Source organism: Amphibalanus amphitrite, unplaced genomic scaffold, assembly GCF_019059575.1.
Source record: "Amphibalanus amphitrite isolate SeventyFive unplaced genomic scaffold, NRLGWU_Aamphi_draft 000100F_arrow, whole genome shotgun sequence".
Lineage (NCBI taxonomy): Eukaryota > Metazoa > Arthropoda > Thecostraca > Balanomorpha > Balanidae > Amphibalanus > Amphibalanus amphitrite.
In genome coordinates, this window is record NW_024881595.1 from 839,920 (window position 1) to 852,834 (window position 12,915).

Below are 12,915 nucleotides of genomic sequence, written 5' to 3' on the forward strand. Positions count from 1 at the left end.
CAAGGACAGACCCTTTAGACTCCAGGGTCAAGTTCGTCGGACTGACAACGATTTGCTTACTTGATAAGGTTCCTGGTAAGTACTCACTACTCAGCGTCCACAACATATATACACATAGCACATTCATATATACTTGCTTACAATTGGTAAATGAGGTTGTGGCTTAGAGTTAAGATACTGACTAAAAATAAAAATAAAAATAAAAACTGAAAATGGGGGCACCACCAAAATGAAGTGGACGAAATCCGTTGAGTTTTTAATTTTGGGTATAGGTAGGGGCACCACTTCGATTCATGACCATCCCCTTGGAGTTTTCCTGGATCCGCCCCTGGTCGAGAGTCGGAAATTAAGGGAAATATACCACTTTTCTCAAATTAGTTGTTACTACAGTTTCGCGATTTTTTAGGCTTATAATGATCAAAAAAGAAAATATTTCATATGTACAAAGTTTTTTTTTTAATATTTTCATATAGGATGAACTATATTCCATCTTTGGTAGAGGCTATAAAATAGTGTTCCACGCGGAAGCTTATTACGCGTTGACCAATCATATTGCGTAGTTTAAAACCAACTGTACGCTGATTGGCTGAGCTTGGCCTCTGCGACAAGTGGCTACAATTTCCGCATTCTTACGTAAGACACCACATTCCTGCGTAAGACACTATTTTCGGAAAGATAAATGGAATATCTTTGTCTGGGGTGATCGCTCGGCTGTAAAAGCTCCTGATTTGTGCTAGTCTCAACTCAAGCTGCAAAACTGCTATTCCAGTTCAAAACCCCAAGTTAAAAGTGGTACATTTCCTCCGGCGTTTCGTTGTGTCGATGGCTGATCCCAGTCAGCATTATTACCAAGGCCCCACATGGAGCCAAGGTGGGCCACTTGGTGGGGCCCACATTAATTTGTCCCTGGGCAAATGGTGGGGCCCACCAGGGCTGGCCCACATGGACTCAAGGTGGGTACTGGGTACCATGTGGGGCACACGTGGGCCCCATATGGCTGCCCACATCCAGCCCACCTACACCCCATTACATGGGCTGCCCAACCAGTGCCTATGTTTAGTCCACCATACAGGAACACCGCGTTTATGGCTGCAAAAAATATATGTTCACCAAAATTCCTGGATACGCCCTCCTACATGGTGCAGACAATCTTATTTCCAAGCACCATGCATATAAAAAAATAGGTCAGGATCGTGCAATTTTCAGAGTAGGTGTAAAATTGATCAAATCGAGTGTACAGAAAGTTTCGTCGCGATCGAACAAGTTTTGCGCGAGTTATTCGCGAAAAAAAAACGAAAGGGGGTCCATCCGACCACTCCACCCTCTACAAGTGCGAGGGTTAAGGGCGTTCAAAAATGAAAGATGATGCTCATAGGCAGGGCTGCGGAGTCGGAGTCGGAGTCGGTCGGAGTCGACAGTTGTGACCGGAGTCGGAGTCGGAGTCGGAGTCGATTTTAGAAACCCAAGCCGGAGTCGGAGTCGGAGTCACCGAAAATCTGTCGACTCCGCAGCCCTGCTAGGTCTGCGGAGTCGGAGTCGGGAATTGGAGTCGGTCGGAGTCGACAATTCTGCCCGGAGTCGGAGTCGGAGCTGGTTTTTGAAAGCCGGAGTCGGAGTCGCCGAAAATCCATCGACTCCACAGCCCTGCTCATAGGTACTCAAATGGTGATATCTCCATTCACAAATAATAAGACTATTGATGCATCAATTTGTAAATCCAGAGGCCCAGTTTCCCACTGTGATCTAATCCCACAGATAGTAAACGGAACATTTGGTCCATTTTCACATTTTTAACCCGCGCCCGGCTGGGGGTCCTGGATTTCCACGCCCTGCTGGGGGGGTGTTTGAACACCCCCCCCCCCCCCCCTTGTAACTCGGCTCCTGGGCCACGTAGCGATACGCGGAAGGCGGCGTTCGAAAGAGCGTCAAAAATAATGACGAAATCACTTCGGTCAATTTTTTGGTCAGGTCAGAGGTCAGGTCACCAGAGGTCATTGAAGGCAAAATTTCGCCGATTTCCAGGTCAAATGTCGAAAAGTTCCAAGAAGCCAACGCATAACTCGGGAACCAATAGAGCTACAGCGCCGCGGAAAAGCGCATTCGATAGCCCTATTAACGCCCTTTCTGAGTAATTCTCTCAGATTTGACCTAACGTCAACGGTTTTGCCTGCAGGGGGCAAAAACTGCAAAAATAGCCGATTTTTTTGGAAACAGTTTTTCTGCAATAACTTTTGACCCAAGCCTTGTACGAGCTTACTTTTACCGGCATCGTGTTCCTCTCGTCAAGACGCATCGAATGAACTATAACTTGACCTTGAAAGGTCAACTTGAAAATTTGGCCTCAGGTCAAGGTCATGACCTGACCGGAAAGGGTCATGTTGCATATCAGTCGATCCGTATCGTCGAGCTGAACACATATAAGGCGTTTTCATCGCTCTAGCATGCCTCTATCAAAAGTTATTTGCGAAAAACTGTAAGATACCATTCGTGACCTAAGATGACCTCAGGGCATAAACAAGGGTCACGGACACTATTTTCATGTTCAGTGTGTCTAAACCACTTGTAATTCGGTGTTTAGGAGTGTTTATAATGCCTTTCGTCCAAAAGAGACGCATTTCAATTTTCTCCCATTGACTTATAATGGGGAGGTCGCAAAATTGACCTGACCTTAGGTCATCGATATCAAAATACTGAGATATACATTTTGTACATGTTATTGCTCTTAGCAATCGCTGAAAGTTTCAAAGCGATCGGTCACTCGGTGTAGCTATGACAGACATTGAAACTTTTTATGAGGTGAGGTCACTTCAAGTGACCTGGTGACCTGACCTTGAATGACCTTGGTCTGAAATTTTCACAACATGTGTCGAATTGATGTATGATAAAGTGTACCAAAAACGCGCGGGTTAACATATTTGGGCTAAAGATGTACCTACCTAGATTTTTTTTTTTGTTTGTTGAGAATTCCAGTGAGATCATCCAATAATTGAGATTGTGACATGGGATTCCTTGCAATCACTAATCAGAGAACCTGTGGTTTTCCCAATGACCCAAATTCAACGTTTAGATGCGCGTGCACATCTGACATTAACATAGGCGTAGGAACAGGGGGGGCCAGGTGGGCAAGTGCCCACCCACTTTTCGAGGTGGGGGGGCCAACCATGTGTTTTGGCCCACCCACTTTTTACTCGAGGCCCCTCGTCTCGATTTGAGAGGACGTCGTCACCTTTCAGAATAAACAAACTCGGTAAAAATAAGTTCCACGAATCCCCACGCACGGACTCCAAGGGGCCGTGATGGATCCAAGGAGGCCCTCTGTTCATACTTGTCAGTCGAAGCCCCTGAGACTGATGGCCTGAGAGGCCCTAGTGGATCTGAGGAGGCCCCAATATCCACACTGGTCTGGGGAGGTCCCTGACACTGGCTGTCTGGGAGGCCCCTCTATCCACACTAGTCAGAGGTCTGAGACTGGTGGTCTGGGAGGCCCCTCCATCCACACTAGTCAGAATAGGCCCCTGACACTGGCGGTCTAGCCGAGGCCCCCTACCCTCACGAGTCAGAGGAGGCCCCTCTATCCTCATTAGTCAGAAGAGGCCCCTGAGACTGATGGTCTGTGAGGCCTATCCATCTACACTGTAGCCAGAGGAGGCCCCTGAGACTGATGACCTGAGAGGCCCTTATAATCACACCAGGCAGAAGAGGCCCATGAGACTGATGGACTGAGAGGCCCTTCTGTTCATACTAGCCACAGGAGACCCCCAAAATTTCGTTCTGGGAGGTCCCTCAATCCGGCACCAGTCAGAAGAGTCCCCTGAGACTGATGGCCTGGGAAGCCCTTATATTCACACTAGACAGAGGAGGCCCCTGAGACTGATGGTATGAGAGGCCCTCATATTCACACCAGTCAGAAGAGGCCCCCGAGGCTGATGGCTGTGAGGTCCTTCTGTTCATATAACTGGCCATTGGAGGCCCCTGAAACCGGTGGTCTGGGAGGGCCCTCTATCCACACCAGTCAGAAGAGGCCCCTGAGACCGATGGTCTGAGAGGCTCTTATATTCATACTGGCCACAAGAGGCCCCTGAGACTGATAGTCAGAGAGGTCCACTCCTAATGAATCTGAGGGGGCCCTCTTTCCACATTTACACTTTTCTAGGGAGGCCCCTGAGACTGATGGTCTGAGAGGCCCTTTTATTTATACTGTCCACAGGAGTCCCCTGAGATTAATGGTCTGAGAGGCTCTTCTATTTATACTAACCAGAGGAGGCCCCTAGGATTGATGGTCTAACAGGCCCTTCTATTTATACCAGCCAGAGGAGGCCCATGAGACTGATGGTCTGAGAGGCCCGTCTATTCAAGCTAGGCAGATGAGGCCCCTGAGAATGATAGTCCGAAGAGCCATGCGGCGGCAACTGGCCGTGGCCATATTTCGGCTCGGTAGGGCTCCACAGAGCTCATGAGAGCACCTCAAGGGCTCCTAAGTAGACACGCTTATCCCCATAAGGGTGCCACGCCGGCTTCTGAAGGCTCCTTGTAGGTATCTAAGGGCCCTTTCCGGCCTCTAACGGCTCCACCCGCCTGTGATGGCTTCACACCAGTGTTTATGAGCGCCACACAGCGGCGCCTTTGAGAGTCATACTAGTGTCTCTAAGGGCCCTATATCGGTGGCTCTGGGGGCCCCACACCGGTACCTCCACACAGAGTCTGTTGGCCACCACACCTGTGAATCTCAAGGCTCTATAGGTACATCTGAAGGACCCACACCGACACCTCTGAGGGCCCCACACCAGTATCTCGGAGCTCTGAAGGCCCCACACCGGTGACTCTGAGGACTCACCGGCTCCTGAGAGCACCATGTTGATGTCTAACGGCTCCACACTGAAGGCACCACATAAGCTCTCACTGAGCTCTGATGTCCATGTACCGGCCTCTGAGGGATTTAAGCCAGCGCATTCATAGCTCCACACCAGCAATGGTAAGGGCTTCACACTGAAGTATCTGAGGGTTCCACACCGGTGTCTCTAAGGGCCACATACCGGCATCTCTGAGGGCCCCATACCGGCGTCTCCGAGGGTCCACATCTGGCGGGCACCCATCAGCGACTGAAGGTCCCACACTGTCGACCCCGAGAGCCCCATCTGCGTCTGGGAGCACCATGCCGTCTCTAAGAACCACAGCGGCTCTTCCGTACGAAAGATGGGCGTCTGCATGCCAAAGGGGAGCGGTTCTGAGACAGTAGGGCACCTATGTGCAATAGAGGGGCGCCTATGAAGCCCATAGGGGCGCCTCAAAGCGAAAGAGGGGCGCCTCTGAGGCCTACATATATGGGCGTCCACATGCAATAGAGGTCTGCAAATTGCAATTAATCAATGCCTTGGGGCCTGGGGGTGCATTCATAAGAAACAGGGGCGCCGGCATGGCAAAGACAGGCGCCTTCAAGTGTCCATAAAAGAGAGACGCCTATGATAAGCGCACATTGTATGCGACAACGGGGCGACTGTGGGACATATAGGGATGTCTCTGATGACCATACATACCGGGTGTTCATTAATGAATGGAATAAAGTAGCCACGTCACGTGATAACAATAAATCACGTACGCGCAATTTTTGCCTTGTAAATATGAAGCATAGGCTTTATCATTTTTTAATACATGATTACTTTAATCACGGCGTCATCCAAACGCTTAGAAAAACACGGAACAAATAGTGCATGGACGCGTTTCGATTATTAAATCTTCATCAGCATGACATAATCACAGAGAAAAGCACTATTTGTTCCGTGTTTTTCTACTTGTCTATATCAATATACATCCAAACGCTTGTTAATGGCTCTGGTTTCGAAGAGCCCAAATCGGCACTTCAAGACAAACTCGCCGTTCAATTATGAACAAGAGGGTTGGGTTGTGGAAAAGTGTGCCGGGTTGGAAAGTCTTAACGTGGTTAGGCGGGCTTTCCGCCTCAAGCTCTCTCCGAGAAAACCAGCAGCAATACCACCTCTGAATGCTTTTCAGCGTTTGGTGGAAAGATTTAGGATGGTTGCAGCGACACGGCCATGTGTGCGCTCCGGGCGCCAGCCGATGACCCCTGATGAAATGGAACAGGTCAAGGATTTCTTCCGGAAAAATGCCACAGCTCATGCTCGGCAGGCGTGCGAAGAGCTTAAAATGTCCATTGGAAAGGTATTGAAGATCCCAATTCTGTCATGGCCTCCCTCGATCGAAGTTCAACGATCTCGCGCGGAAGTGCCATCTGCACTGGCCCGCATACAGTCCCGACCTGTCCTGCCTGGATTTCTCGTTCTGGACCCAAGCTTTGGATCGCGTGATGGAATCGGAGCCGGAAACAAACAAAGAACTGAAGAAGGTCGTGGAGGACTTCGCCAGAGCATAAGCAAGGAGCAGCTGAGGAAGATGGTCCGGCACACACAGCGCCGGGCAGAACCGTGCGTGACCGAGCGAAGGTGTTACTTTGAGCACTTCCTGTAGGAGACACAAGTGCCAAGCGGTGGTCGCGGTGATGTCATCATAAATGATAAGCCCTCCTGAAAATGCATTGTGTGATTTGATAACGTGAGATGAATAAATATCTTTCTGGTGCCTACCTACTTTATTCCATTCACTAATGAACACCCGGTAGGCGCTTATATGCTAAAGAGGGCGCCTATGAAGCTAATTGGGGCACCTGGGAAACGTGGAAGACGTTTCCCAGGGTTTTCAGTGTAAGGGTTTTCAGGGGTCATGCGCCGTTTGCGGCAAATAGATTCTGAAAAAAAAAATCGGAGGGGAATAAGTTTTAAAAATGGTGCGGACTTTCTGCACTGTTCGCTTAAGCGGTTACGCCCCTGGGGCCTGGGTACATCTGCCCGATCTCATAAGCTAGATTTGGAGGTCATACTTGAAAGCAGCCAGCAGGACGAGGCAAAAGTTGGAGGCCCCTGAAAATAGGAGGCCCCTGGAAAAGGAGGCCCCTTGACAGGGTGGCCCACTCACTTTTCATGACGTTCCTACGCCCGTGGACATTAAGTATCAATTAACCCGCGCCCCGTAGGGCTATCGGCAGACCCTACCACCCGTAAAGGGGGGGGGGGCATTTCGACCCCCCTCCTCTAGGATCTCGAAAATTTACCGCCTGATTTTCAAAATTCAAACGGCGTTCGATAGCCCCAACGGGGAACTACCTTGTGACCCAATTTCATTGACCTCGGTCCAACCGATGACGTCACAGTTCAGGTCAAAGGTCGCAATTTCACCGTTTACGGGCATTTCAAGAAATGTGTTGTGAAATCGAGTAAATTGGTATGTTATTGTAAATCATCGGTGGATAATTGTTCGTCAAACACATATTTTGCTATCTTAGGTCACTGATACCAGGTCAGGTCACAGAGGTCAGGTCACTGAGGGTCACAATATGAAAAATGAAAATGTCGTGTGATACTTGTTTTATGGTCCATTTTACATGACAAATGCGATTATGTGGGTAAGACAACCTTTGGGGTCAGTTTAGGTTATGTTCTGGTGAAGGTCAGGTCAAGGTCAGGTCAAATAAGGTCAAATTTCAAAGTTGATATTTTGCATAAAATTGGTATCGATCCGAAGCAGCTCGTCACGGGGAGTCTACTGGTGGTCTTTGTTTTGCGCTACGTGGTCTAGAATGGCTAAAAGTTGAGTTTGAAAATTTGACGTCATCATTTTTCAACAGTTTTCTCGATATAACCTGGCCACAAAGAGGCAACGATCTGAAATTTGGTATGTGGATAGAAGACGGTAGGTTCTATTATATATATTTCGTTTTTTCGAAATTCGAAAAACTTTTGGGATTTTTTGGCTATTATATCCAAAAATTACTTTTTATTTTGGGGGTCAAAATTTAAAAATTTCAAAAATCGGAGATAGCAGTTTTATAGCCCTGTTAATTCTTCACCTTCTATGTCAGGAACATTTTTCTGTGTTTTGAAAGCTGTAGGCCTGATAGATCTTCTCGCGAAACCTTTTTTGTGGAAAATGGCAGAACATGACATCATTCTGACGCCATTTGTGGCCAACCCATCATAGCCTCTGGAAAAATTTTTGGTCACAATGTGTAAAATAGATGTCCGGAGGGGTCCTGAAAGTTTGGTGGCCATATCTGCAGCCGTTTAGGAGATATCTACGGAAAAGGACGGGGAGGGGGGCGTTTCGTTCCTCCCTACGGGGCGCGGGTTAATCATCCAACCCAGATCCGACAATGCATAGGTACCTACTCCGGATGCAACTATTGTACTTAACTTACCTTTCAATTTTGACGATCGCGCCGGTTCTCACCGAAACTATAACTCAAACTTCTGACAAGTTGGGCAGCTCACTCCAACCGCTTTCATCTTGTGCTTTGCTTAAATATTTAATTATTATGCAGTCATGTGCACTGATCAATGTTCTGTTTACCATGAGTCCGGGCAAAAAAGGGCAACCATGAATCAGATATAAACTACAACCCAACCAACCAATAGCAGACAACACCAATTGATGCACTGCCGCGTCCCGCGACCACATGGTTCGATCTGGCTCAGTCTATGATTGATCAGCTGACGCCACAGCAGAAGAAACATGGCGATGTCAGCTTCGATGGACGGACCAAAATATCGTAAAATCTTATTTATATGCAACGAAATAGCCTATAACTGATACCCAAGGTAAATAAAGCAAATTTGTGGCAAAAACTAAGTTCTGGGGGTGCTAAGTGCAATAGTTTTAAGGAGAATATAAGAGAAGTGACCACGAAATAAACAATTTTTATTCTCCGGTTGAGAAACAGGAAATTCAATATAATTTTGAACCAAGCCATGAAAGTTGCATTATTGAGCTATAAAAGTAAGCAGCATGAACTTATCTTCTTGTAGAATGCAAAAAAGTGGGAGGAAACCGTTTTGGTATCAGAAATTTTTCTGGTCCCCCAAGACCTATTTTGCGGAGAATCCTAATAATGATGTAGCCGTGTTTGGAACAAATTTGTGCGCTATCGGGATAATATCTTCTTGTGCTCTTTTAATAGAACTATGAAGTAGGTTCAGGGGAAGGTATTGATGCCCTTTATATTTATTACTTTAATTTCTAAAGCCCTTTTCTAGACGCCTCCGTGGCACCGAACAACGGCAAAATTTAACGTTTTTGAAATAAACCGTACAGAAAAACCGAGGTTACAGAGTTCCCCATAGATGCCGTCACCGGTTTGATAGAATAGAAATAGAATCATAGGGTTAGAGCTGACAGTTTTACCGCTTTGTGATGCATGCATTTTGTGGGACCGTAATATTGGGCTTTATCACAGCCTTATTTTGTCTTTTTTGTTGTTGCTGACAATGAAACAATTTATACTTACTCGTGACTTGTTGACTAGAAGTAGCTCATAATTCTGGAGAGAAAACCTGCAGAGTTTGCCTGGCGGCAGCCGCTGAATGGGGAGGAGGGGCCGGAACGGATTCCAGCCAAGCAGCACAGCGGCACAGCTCAGCACAGCTGCCCGTAGGTATGCAAGGACCGTGTGAGCCGGAGCGGAGTTTCGGAGACTGACGGTATCAGGACGGTTCGGTTGCGGTTGGTGTGTGTTTGTGGGAGGGGGGGGGGGGGGGAGCAAATTCAGTCTCGACTCGTTCGTATAGCATACATTTCTGCTGCTTGTGAGAGCGTCTATCCGGCACTTGCAGGGGGCGGGGTCAAAATAGCTCCTCAGTTTTTCATTAATAACCATCGTGAGGGCGGCAGACCTCGCTGAAAATTGTCACACTATCGTATTGATCAATTGTACATGTTCACTTAAATTTTCATAACCCTGACCCAAAATGACCTTTGTCCTGTGGCCTATTCTTCTCACCCTTCTCGCAAACATTCGAGAAAGACGATTTAACGAACATAAGCGCATCTTGCATTTCGTTTCCGGACTTGTTTGTGATAAGAAACGTGCCAACGTGTGAAATGCTGCCCGTTCCATGCATTATGGTGGGTGTCATGTCAAGATGACGTGACGGCCAGTAACCTGCATGCTAGTAGGCGGACACCGATTCACAGCTATGTTCACACCCTGTTCACTTCATTTCGGTCTACTTCGTTCACTCTTACAGAAAATAACTGAGACCAAAATTTGTCACTGCTGGTGATAGGCGATAGCATAAAAAGTGCACATTTATTAGGCACGAAGAGCATACACAACACAATATGAAGCATTGATGATGCATTCACGTCACAATTCGTGTGATGCATGGCATGTGTAAAAAATGCTGGTTTTGACATTTACAATCATAGTTTGTTCGATTTTAGGTACGTATCATAAGAATTTTGGGCGAGGCACCCACGAGGCACGCAAGTTGGATGTGCGGTGAGTCATTCAATGTAACGAATGTCTTAGTTCTGTGCACGATTTGACCAGCTAGAACACAAATTGTACATTTGAATGTGCTACAATGGATAATATGGATTGACATGAGGAGATTCACGAACAGGATCAAAGCGTCTTCGAATAGTCCACAAAGTCCGTTGGGCGCAGTGCGTAGACCGTTAAGGAGCAGGAACAGCCGGGAAGAGCAGGCCAGGGACCGGTTCCACGTAGGACTGGTCTGGGAGACTTCATTTATGGAGGATCCTGTGGGAAGACCAGTCAGTTGGTTACCATACAGCACAACAAAGGATAACTTTTAGGCATCCACCTTATCCCAAATTTGCGGATTGTGCATGAATCTCGCGGGCCCAATGACTTGATAAATCAATGAGTTATTAATTGAACAAAGCATAAAAACTCCAGAATCGGTTAACGTTCCTTAATTTGCTAGTTCGTTGATGTCTGGGCGACTTTGCGCCAGTCGCTGTTCTTTTGCTAGTCACATTTTGACACAGAGGTGCCGGAGTATAAAATTGGTAAGGAGAATAAAATCTTTTGGACCCGCCCGGGACCAGAAAAGGGGCTCATTTCCAACACTGGACTGGTCAATAATTGACATATTTTGACTCGTCAATAACTGAAATATTTTCATCATCAGCTGGTTTACAGTAGGCGTTCATTCTTTAATGTGAGGGCTGGTGTAGCATTTTATGACTTAGACTCGTAATCACCAATGCATGCATAAAGTCTGGTATGAACTGACCTGGTGCGATAGTGCCAGGCTCCGCTATGTCTATCACTACTGATTTCTCGTAGTCAAAGGCAATAAACGTCAGTTAGGGTGTGATTGAAGTTTTATTCCTGAAAAGAGGATTGTTGACCTACCAGCAATGTTGATTCATCAATACATCACTGGCTCAACCATTGAACATGACGGGCAAATATTCCTAAAAAAAATTCCAGTAGGTACCTATCGTCAAAAACCGTTCGATTTGGACATAGGGTGAATAGGTCAAAAACGCCCCCATTAAGCGCGAAACCTTCTGACACTCAACCCAACTCAGATTACTCAAACCTTTGGGCACCATCATGTAGCTCATTCTTTTTACTACGCTTTGAGACCAAGAAAAGACACTTGCGTGTGGTATTTAACCCCCAAAAAAGGTTTCCGCATACCCTTACAAAAGGGCGTTTTGCCCCACAACCTGGGTAATACGCCCACACCCATGTGCAAAGCGCCCCCACCCCATCCATCAACAGAAAATGATGAACATGGCAGAACTTGACGTCATTCTGACGTCATTTGTGGTCAACCTATCATAGCCTTTGGAATAACATGTTGTTGCAATGTATAAAATGGATGCCCGGAGGAGTCCTGAAAGTTTGGTGACGATATCTGCAGTCGTTTAGGATATATCAGCAAAAAAGGACAGGGAGAGGCCTTTTCGGCCCCGACCTACACGGCGCTACCCTGCACTCTCACCACCGTGCAAAACGCCCCCCTTTCAGAAAACTGGGGGCGTCTTGCCCCATGCATCGAGTAGGCGTCTTTCCCCATCCACTCCATTTCCGGTCAACAAAATATTGACAAAAAACGCGCCACTAACGCCGCCGCATAATAAATTCAACAGAATGACAATAAAACGCAGTTTTGAGTGATGTGCACAATAGCAAGTTTTGTGATATAAAGAGGGCATCAAAAGCTTAGGAATCTTCTGTAAAAACAACAAAAACAGCACCCAAAACCAACATCAGCACCTACCCACGCTGCTCCTCAAGACGCAGAACCGGAAATAGAGAACTACGTAAACAAGCAGCTGACTGTTCTGAAAGCCAGGATAAAACACCTATCCGTCGATAAGATCTACGATTTTTTTAGGGGAGGCGTTTAACCCAGGGGTGCGTTTTCCCCACAGTTACCCTATGTATTGTGTTCTAACTAAAATTTTATTGTTGCATGCTCCATTTTCTTTGTAGTGGATCATTTCCTTTTATTTGGGTCATCCAAGGACCACGTAATGAGAGAAAAAGACCGGGTCGACCAATGCAGTCAAGATTACTTTACTCATGGGGGATTCCACGATAGATCGTACCACTTTTTTCCAATTTGACACCCTCATCTCTCGGAATTTGACGAGAATTGGTCTGAGGGGTAATCAGGGGCTCTGAATCCACCTGTAACAATTTCAGGATTATCAGATAAGTATTTTTTGAGTTATGATAACATTTTTTGGATCTTGCTTTGTACGTCACGATAACGGTTTCGAATAGTGATTTCGGGAGGGGAGCTTACAAATGGCGTGGTAAAGCTGCCTAGTGACATCACGGGTTACTGAAACTTCAATTCAAGTCTGAGTCATCTGAAAAAAAAGTGAAAAGAGGGTTCATTCAACCCTCTTTCCTATAAGCGCGAGGGTGAAAAAGGCTGTTTGGTTCTGACATTGTTTTGGACGCCAATGACCATAGCTGTCCGAGATTAAAGTTACAGGACGCATACATGGTGTCCTCAAGAGGTCTCACAACTTGTATATCTGGGAATTTTTCAAGGTTACTTGAGGTCAGGTCGGTCA